The sequence below is a fragment of the Triticum aestivum genome, chromosome 5B (assembly GCF_018294505.1).
Source record: "Triticum aestivum cultivar Chinese Spring chromosome 5B, IWGSC CS RefSeq v2.1, whole genome shotgun sequence".
In the NCBI taxonomy this organism is placed as follows: Eukaryota; Viridiplantae; Streptophyta; class Magnoliopsida; order Poales; family Poaceae; genus Triticum; species Triticum aestivum.
Window position 1 is genome coordinate 686,899,935 of NC_057807.1, and position 9,973 is coordinate 686,909,907.

General features: G+C 44.4%; 1 long non-coding RNA gene across 1 annotated transcript in view; it reads left to right on the top strand.

Annotated features, from left to right (window-relative positions):
- The first annotated feature begins 9,856 nt into the window (after positions 1-9,856).
- LOC123117675 (uncharacterized) overlaps positions 9,857-9,973 on the top strand; it is a 2,769-nt gene continuing 2,652 nt past the window's right edge. The window contains exon 1 of the long non-coding RNA XR_006457465.1: positions 9,857-9,910. This is a non-coding gene — a long non-coding RNA (uncharacterized lncRNA). The remainder of the gene's footprint in view (positions 9,911-9,973) is intronic.

A 9,973-nucleotide genomic window follows, 5' to 3' on the forward strand; every position in this document is an offset into this window, starting at 1 on the left:
AAAGGGAAAGATGGTGCTCGAGGATCTATCATACCCTGCTGCACACTTCGCTAGTCCGGGCAGAGAGCCAGTACGGGCGCGTGCGACGGAGATATGGAAGCCACCACCAGAGGGCTGGCTTACGCTGAACGTAGACGGTGCATTTTCAGAACATGCAGGCAATGGTGGCACTGGGATGGTGCTGCGGCACTGCAACGGCAAGATCATCTTCAGCTCCTGCAGGCACTTGTTTACATGTGATAACGCCTTAACGGCTGAACTGGAGGCATGTCATGAAGGAATTCAGTTAGCTCTTGACTGGAGTTCGCAGCCTTTCGTGGTCGAGATGGATTGCGAGGTTACCGTAACAATGATATGCGACACTTCAGTCAACAGGTCCCGTGATGCTTCTTTAGTCCAGGAGATAAAACATTTACTGAATAGTGAACGGAAGATTGAGATGGGAGCTATTAGGCGTGAGGCCAATAGAGTTAGTCATGAACTAGCTGCAGTAGGGCGTACGGAAGTAAAAACTGCAGTCTGGCTGCGTTCTGGACTCGATGGGGTTGTAAAACTATGTGAGTTGGATCAATCTGATCCAGGTTGATAAATATATAAACCCCCCTTTCCCCGCAAAAGAAATAAATAAAAACGGAGGGAGTATATAGACTCTTTTTTTTTTTTGAAATTGGGAGTATATAAACTCTAGATGTGTAAACCCATGGATAGCAGCCATGCATGTCAGATTTTAAAAGCAGATCGGATGGTTTCAAAAAAATCTCATGTGTTAAATCGTATAGTCATTAGATTCTGTCAAACAAAGAAAGAGCCCAAATATTAATGCTGCCTGCCCACGCCTTCCCATCCATCTCTCCTCTTCTCACCTCATCTAAGAGCATCTCCAACGGACGCGCCAAAAGACGCGCGCGCGGTAAACTGGCATTTTAGCACGCGCGGCAAGTTTTCGCGTGCTCCAGCGGAGGCGGGAAACTAGCGCGCCCGGTAAACTGGCATTTTAGCACGCGCGGCAAGTTTTCGCGTGCTCCAGCGGAGGAGGGAAACTAGCGCGCGCGGGAAGCGATTGCGCGCGCGGGAGATAGCGGCAGCTCACGCGGGAGATTTGGCGCACCGCTTCGCGCGCGCATATAAAATGCGGCGCTCGCCACGCGCCCACTTTCGTCGCCTCCTCGCCGCTTCCACCGCTTTCTCGCCGCTTCCAGCGCCCCGCCACCCCGCGCCACCATGCCGCCGCGTCGCCGGGGATCTTCGGGCTACTGCGGCGTCCGCGAGCGCCCCAACGGCTGGCACTACACCGAGATCCGGTCCGGCGACGTTCGGCTCGGCCTCGGCATGTTCCGGAGCACGCACAAGGCCGCCCGCGCGTACGTCGCGGTGGCATGGCGCCTAGAGAGGCCTCCGTCGTAGATGAACTTCCGTGACGTCTACACGCGCGAACAGGCGTAGGCAGTCGCCCCTCCGCCTCGTCTTATCACGGACCAGGTGAAGGAAATATGCCCTAGAGGCAATAATAAAGTTATTATATATTTCCTTATAATCATGATAAATGTTTATTATTCATGCTAGAATTGTATTAACCGGAAACATAATACATGTGTGAATACATAGACAAACAGAGTGTCACTAGTATGCCTCTACTTGACTAGCTCGTTAATCAAAGATGGTTATGTTTCCTAACCATGAACAATGAGTTGTTATTTGATTAACGAGGTCACATCATTAGTTGAATGATCTGATTGACATGACCCATTCCGTTAGCTTAGCACACGATCGTTTAGTATGTTGCTATTGCTTTCTTCATGACTTATACATGCTCCTATGACTATGAGATTATGCAACTCCCGTTTGCCGGAGGAACACTTTGGGTGCTATCAAACGTCACAACGTAACTGGGTGATTATAAAGGAGCATTACAGGTGTCTCCAAAAGTAGATGTTGGGTTGGCGTATTTCGAGATTAGGATTTGTCACTCCGATTGTCGGAGAGGTATCTCTGGGCCCTCTCGGTAATACACATCACATAAGCCTTGCAAGCATTACAACTAATATGTTAGTTGTGAGATGATGTATTACGGAACAAGTAAAGAGACTTGCTGGTAACGAGATTGAACTAGGTATTGGATACCGAGGATCGAATCTCGGGCAAGTAACATACCGATGACAAAGGGAACAACGTATGTTGTTATGCGGTCTGACCGATAAAGATATTCGTAGAATATGTAGGAGCCAATATGGGCATCCAGGTCCCGCTATTGGTTATTGACCGGAGACGTGTCTCGGTCATGTCTACATTGTTCTCGAACCCGTAGGGTCCGCACGCTTAAGGTTTCGATGACAGTTATATTATGAGTTTATGAGTTTTGATGTACCGAAGGAGTTCGGAGTCCCGGATGAGATCGGGGACATGACGAGGAGTCTCGAAATGGTCGAGACATAAAGATCGATATATTGGTCGACTATATTCGGACATCGGAAAGGTTCCGAATGATTCGGGTATTTTTCGGAGTACCGGGTAGTTACGGAAGAAGTAATGGGCCTTGATGGGCTTTAGTGGGAAGAGGAAAAAGGCTGCTGCGCCCCCCTCCCCTTTGGTCCGAATTGGACTAGGGAAAAGGGGGCCGACCACCTCTCCTTCTCCTCCTATTCCTTCTCCCTTCCTCCCCTCTTGGTGGACTCCTACTAGGACTTGGAGTCCTGGTAGGACTCCCTATCCTGACCGCACCTTTGCCTTGGCCGGCCTCCTCCTCCTCCATCCTTTATATACGGAGGCAGGGGGCACCTCTAGAACACACAAGTTGATCCACGTGATCTGTTCCTTAGCCGTGTGCGGTGCCCCCTGCCACCATATTCCTCGATAATACTGTAGCGGAGTTTAGGCGAAGCCCTGCTGCTGTAGTTCATCAAGATCGTCACCACGCCGTCGTGCTGACGGAACTCTTCCCCGACACTTTGCTGGATCGGAGTCCGGGGATCGTCATCGAGCTGAACGTGTGCTCGAACTCGGAGGTGCCATAGTTTCGGTGCTTGATCGGTTGGATCGTGAAGATGTACGACTACTTCCTCTACGTCGTGTCATCGCTTCCGCAGTCGGTCTGCGTTGGGTACGTAGACAATACTCTCTCCCTCGTTGCTATGCATCACATGATCTTGCGTGTGCGTAGGAAATTTTTTGAAATTACTACGTTCCCCAACAGTGGCATCCGAGCCTAGGTTATTTATGTTGATGTTATATGCATGAGTAGAACACAAGTGAGTTGTGGACGATACAAGTCATACTGCCTACCAGCATGTCATACTTTGGTTCGGTGGTATTGTTGGACGAGACGACCCGGACCAACCTTACGCGTACGCTTTAGCGAGACCGGTTCCCTCGACGTGCTTTGCACATAGATGGCTTGCGGGCGACTGTCTCTCCAACTTTAGTTGAACCGAGTGTGGCTACGTCCGGTCCTTGCGAAGGTTAAAACGGAGTCTATTTGACAAACTATCGTTGTGGTTTTGATGCGTAGGTGAGATTGGTTCTTACTTAAGCCCGTAGCAGCCACGTAAAACATGCAACAACAAATGAGAGGACGTCTAACTTGTTTTTGCAGGGCATGTTGTGATGTGATATGGTCAAGGCATGATGCTGAATTTTATTGTATGAGATGATCATGTTTTGTAACCAAGTTATCGACAACTGGCAGGAGCCATATGGTTGTCGCTTTATTGTATGCAATGCAATCGCGATGTAATGCTTTACTTTATTACTAAACGGTAGTGATAGTCGTGGAAGCATAAGATTGGCGAGACGACAACGATGCTACGATGGAGATCAAGGTGTCGCGCCGGTGACGATGGTGATCATGACGGTGCTTCGGAGATGGAGATCACAAGCACAAGATGATGATGGCCATATCATATCACTTATATTGATTGCATGTGATGTTTATCTTTTTATGCATCTTATCTTGCTTTGTTTGACGGTAGCATTATAAGATGATCTCTCACTAAATTATCAAGAAGTGTTCTCCCTGAGTATGCCCCGTTGCGAAAGTTCTTCGTGCTGAGACACCACGTGATGATCGGGTGTGATAGGCTCTACGTTCAAATACAACGGGTGCAAAACAGTTGCACACGCGGAATACTCAGGTTATACTTGACGAGCCAAGCATATACAGATATGGCATCGGAACACGGAGACCGAAAGGTCGAGCGTGAATCATATAGTAGATATGATCAACATAATGATGTTCACCGATGAAACTACTCCATCTCACGTGATGATCGGACATGGTTTAGTTGATTTGGATCACGTGATCACTTAGATGATTAGAGGGATGTCATCTAAGTGGGAGTTCTTAAGTAATATGATTAATTGAACTTTAATTTATCATGAACTTAGTCCTGGTAGTATTAGCATATCTATGTTGTAGATCAATAGCTCGCGTTGTTGCTTTCATATGCTTCTTTTGATATGTTCCTAGAGAAAATTGTGTTGAAAGATGTTAGTAGCAATGATGCGGATTGGATCCGTGATCTGAGGTTTATCCTCATTGCTGCACAGAAGAATTATGTCCTTGATGCACCGCTAGGTGACGGACCTATTGCAGGAGCAGATGCAGACGTTATGAATGTTTGACTAGCTCAATATGATGACTACTTGATAGTTTAAGTGCACCATGCTTAACGGCTTAGAATCGGGACTTCAAAGACGTTTTGAACGTCATGGAGCATATGAGATGTTCCAGGAGTTGAAGTTAATATTTCAAGCAAATACCCGAGTTGAGAGATATGAAGTCTCCAACAAGTTCTATAGCTAAAAGATGGAGGAGAATCGCTCAACTAGTGAGCATGTGCTCAGATTGTCTGGGTACTACAATCGCTTGAATCAAGTGGGAGTTAATCTTCCAGATAAAATAGTGATTGATAGAATTCTCTAGTCACCATCACCAAGTTAGTAGAACTTCGTGATGAACTATAATATGCAAAGGGATAACGAAAACAACTCCCAAGCTCTTCGTGATGCTGAAATCAACGAAGGTAGAAATCAAGAAAAACATCAAGTGTTGATGGTTGACAAGATCACTAGTTTCAAGAAAAGGGCAGAGGGAAGAAGGGGAACTTCAAGAAGAACAGCAAGCAAGTTGCTGCTCAAGTGAAGAAGCCCAAGTCTGGTCCTAAGCCTGAGACTAAGTGCTTCTACTGCAAAGGGACTGGTCACTGGAAGCGGATCTACCCCAAGTGATTGGCGGAGAAGAAGGATGGCAAAGTGAACATAAGTATATTTGATATACATGTTATTGATGTGTACTTTACTAGTGTTTATAGCAACCCCTCAGTATTTGATACTAGTTCAGTTGCTAAGATTAGTAACTCGAAACGGGAGTTGCAGAATAAACAGAGACTAGTTAAGGGTGAAGTGACGATGTGTGTTGGAAGTGGTTCCAAGATTGATATGATCATCGTCGCACACTCCCTATACTTTCAGGATTAGTGTTGAACCTGAATAAGTGTTATTTGGTGTTTGCGTTGAGCATGAATATGATTTGATCATGTTTATTGTAATATGGTTATTCATTTAAGTAAGAGAATAAATTGTTGTTCTGTTTACATGAATGAAACCTTATATGGTTACACACCCAATGAAAATAGTTCGTTGGATCTCGATCGTAGTGATACACATAATCATAATATTGAAACCAAAAGATGCAAAGTTAATAATGATAAGTGCAACTTGTTTGTAGCACTGCCGTTTAGGTCATATTGGTGTAAAGCGCATGAAGAAACTCCATACTGATGGGCTTTTGGAATCACTTGATTATGAATCAGTTGATGCTTGCGAACCATGCCTCATGGGCAAGATGACTAAAACTCGGTTCTTCGGAACAATGAAGCGAGCAATAGATTTGTTGGAAATCATACATACTGATGTATGTGGTCCGGTGAATATTAAGGCTTGCAGCAGGTATCATTATTTTCTGACCTTCACAGATGATTTGAGCAGATATGAGTATATCTACTTGATGAAACATAAGTCTGAAACATTTGAACAGTTCAAAGAATTTCAGAGTGAAGTGGAAAATCATCGTGACAAGAAAATAAAAGTTTCTACGATATGATCGCAGAGGTAAAATATTTGAGTTACGAGTTTGGTCTTCAATTAAAACAATGTGGAATAGTTTCACAAACTCATGCCACATGAAACACCACAGCATAATGGTGTGTCCGAACGTCATAACCGTACTTTATTAGATATGGTGCAATCTATGATGTCTCTTACCGATCTACCACTATCGCTTTGGAGTTATGCATTAGAGACAGCCGCATTCACGTTAAATAGGGCACCATCTAAATCCGTTGAGACGACGCCTTATGAACTGTGGTTTGGCAAGAAACCAAAGTTGTCGTTTCTTAAAGTTTGGGGCTGCGATGCTTATGTGAAAAAGCTTCAACCTAATAAGCTCGAACCCAAATCGGAGAAATGTGTCTTCATAGGATATCCAAAGGAAACTATTGGATACACCTTCTATCACAGATCCGAAGGAAAGACTTTTGTTGCTAAATTCGGAAACTTTCTTGAGAAGGAGTTTCTCTCGAAAGAAGTGAGTGGGAGGAAAGTAGAACTTGACGAGGTAACTGTACCTGCTCCCTTATTGGAAAGTAGTACATCACAGAAAACTATTTCTGTGACACCTACACCAGTTAGTGAGGAAGCTAATGATGATAATCATGAAACTTCAGAATAAGATACTACTGAACCTCATAGATCAACCAGAGTAAGATCCGCACCAGAGTGGTACGATAATCTTTTTCTGGAAGTCATGCTACTAGATCATGATGAACCTATGAACTATGAAGAAGCGATGGTGAGCCCAGATTCCGCAAAGTGGCTTGAAGCCATGAAATCTGAGATGGGATCCATGTATGAGAATAAAGTATGGACTTTGGTTGACTTGCCCGATGATCGGCAAGCAATTGAGAATAAATGGATCTTCAAGAGGAAGACGGACGCTGATAGTAGTGTTACTATCTACAAAGCTAGAATTGTCGCAAAAAAAGGTTTTCGACAAATTCAAGGTGTTGACTACGATGAGAGTTTCTCACTCGTATCTATGCTTAAGTCTGTTCGAATCATGTTAGCAATTGCCGCATTTTATGAAATCTGGCAAATGGATAAACAAAACTGCATTCCTTAATGGATTTATTAAAGAAGAGTTGTATATGATGCAACTAGAAGGTTTTGTCGATCCTAAAGGTGTTAACAAAATATGCAAGCTCCAGCAATCCATCTATGGACTGGTACAAGCATCTCGGAGTTGGAATATACGCTTTGATGAGTTGATCAAAGCATATAGTTTTATACAGACTTGCGGTGAAGCCTGTATTTACAAGAAAGTGAGTGGGAGCACTACAGCATTTCTGATATTATATGTGGATGACATATTGCTGATTGGAAATGATATAGAATTTCTGGATAGCATAAAGGGATACGTGAATAAAAGTTTTTCAATGAAAGACTTCGGTGAAGCTGCTTGCACATTGAGCATCAAGATCTATATAGATAGATCAAGACGCTTGATAAATTTTTTTCAATGAATACATACCTTGATAAATTTTTGAAATAGTTCAAAATGGAACAGTCAAAGAAGGAGTTCTTGCCTGTGTTGCAAGGTGTGAAGTTGAGTAAGACTCAAAGCCCGACCACGGCAGAAGATAGAAAAAGAATGAAAGTCATTCCCTATGCCTTGGCCATAGGTTTTATAAAGTATGTCATGCTGTGTACCAGATCTATTGCATACCCTGCACTGATTTGGCAAGGGAGTACAATAGTGATCTAGGAGTAGATCACTGGACAGCGGTCAGAATTATCCTTAGTGAAATAAGGATATGTTTCTCGATTATGGACGTGACAAAAAGGTTCGTCGTAAAGGGTTACGTCGATGCAAGTTTTGACACAGATCTGGATGACTCTAAGTCTCGATCTAGATACATATTGAAAGTGGGAGCAATTAGCTAGAGTAGCTCCGTACAGAGCATTGTAGACATAGAATATTTGCAAAATACATACGGCTCTGAATGTGACAGACCCGTTGACTAAGCTTCTCTCACGAGCAAAACATGATCACACCTTAGTACTCTTTGGGTGTTAATCACATAAGCGATGTGAACTAGATTACTGAATCTAGTAAACCCTTTGGGTGTAGATCACATATTGATGTGAACTATGGGTGTTAATCACAAGGTGATGTGAACTATTGCTGTTAAATCACATGGCGATGTGAACTAGATTATTGACTCTAGTGCAAGTGGGAGACTGAAGGAAATATGCCCTAGAGGCAATAATAAAGTTATTATATATTTCCTTATAATCATGATAAATGTTTATTATTCATGCTAGAATTGTATTAACCGGAAACATAATACATGTGTGAATACATAGACAAACAGAGTGTCACTAGTATGCCTCTACTTGACTAGCTCGTTAATCAAAGATGGTTATGTTTCCTAACCATGAACAATGAGTTGTTATTTGATTAACGAGGTCACATCATTAGTTGAATGATCTGATTGACATGACCCATTCCGTTAGCTTAGCACACGATCGTTTAGTATGTTGCTATTGCTTTCTTCATGACTTATACATGCTCCTATGACTATGAGATTATGCAACTCCCGTTTGCCGGAGGAACACTTTGGGTGCTATCAAACGTCACAACGTAACTGGGTGATTATAAAGGAGCATTACAGGTGTCTCCAAAAGTAGATGTTGGGTTGGCGTATTTCGAGATTAGGATTTGTCACTCCGATTGTCGGAGAGGTATCTCTGGGCCCTCTCGGTAATACACATCACATAAGCCTTGCAAGCATTACAACTAATATGTTAGTTGTGAGATGATGTATTACGGAACAAGTAAAGAGACTTGCTGGTAACGAGATTGAACTAGGTATTGGATACCGAGGATCGAATCTCGGGCAAGTAACATACCGATGACAAAGGGAACAACGTATGTTGTTATGCGGTCTGACCGATAAAGATCTTCGTAGAATATGTAGGAGCCAATATGGGCATCCAGGTCCCGCTATTGGTTATTGACCGGAGACGTGTCTCGGTCATGTCTACATTGTTCTCGAACCCGTAGGGTCCGCACGCTTAAGGTTTCGATGACAGTTATATTATGAGTTTATGAGTTTTGATGTACCGAAGGAGTTCGGAGTCCCGGATGAGATCGGGGACATGACGAGGAGTCTCGAAATGGTCGAGACATAAAGATCGATATATTGGTCGACTATATTCGGACATCGGAAAGGTTCCGAATGATTCGGGTATTTTTCGGAGTACCGGGTAGTTACGGAAGAAGTAATGGGCCTTGATGGGCTTTAGTGGGAAGAGGAAAAAGGCTGCTGCGCCCCCCTCCCCTTTGGTCCGAATTGGACTAGGGAAAAGGGGGCCGACCACCTCTCCTTCTCCTCCTATTCCTTCTCCCTTCCTCCCCTCTTGGTGGACTCCTACTAGGACTTGGAGTCCTAGTAGGACTCCCTATCCTGGCCGCACCTTTGCCTTGGCCGGCCTCCTCCTCCTCCATCCTTTATATACGGAGGCAGGGGGCACCTCTAGAACACACAAGTTGATCCACGTGATCTGTTCCTTAGCCGTGTGCGGTGCCCCCTGCCACCATATTCCTCGATAATACTGTAGCGGAGTTTAGGCGAAGCCCTGCTGCTGTAGTTCATCAAGATCGTCACCACGCCGTCGTGCTGACGGAACTCTTCCCCGACACTTTGCTGGATCGGAGTCCGGGGATCGTCATCGAGCTGAACGTGTGCTCGAACTCGGAGGTGCCATAGTTTCGGTGCTTGATCGGTTGGATCGTGAAGATGTACGACTACTTCCTCTACGTCGTGTCATCGCTTCCGCAGTCGGTCTGCGTTGGGTACGTAGACAATACTCTCTCCCTCGTTGCTATGCATCACATGATCTTGCGTGTGCGTAGGAA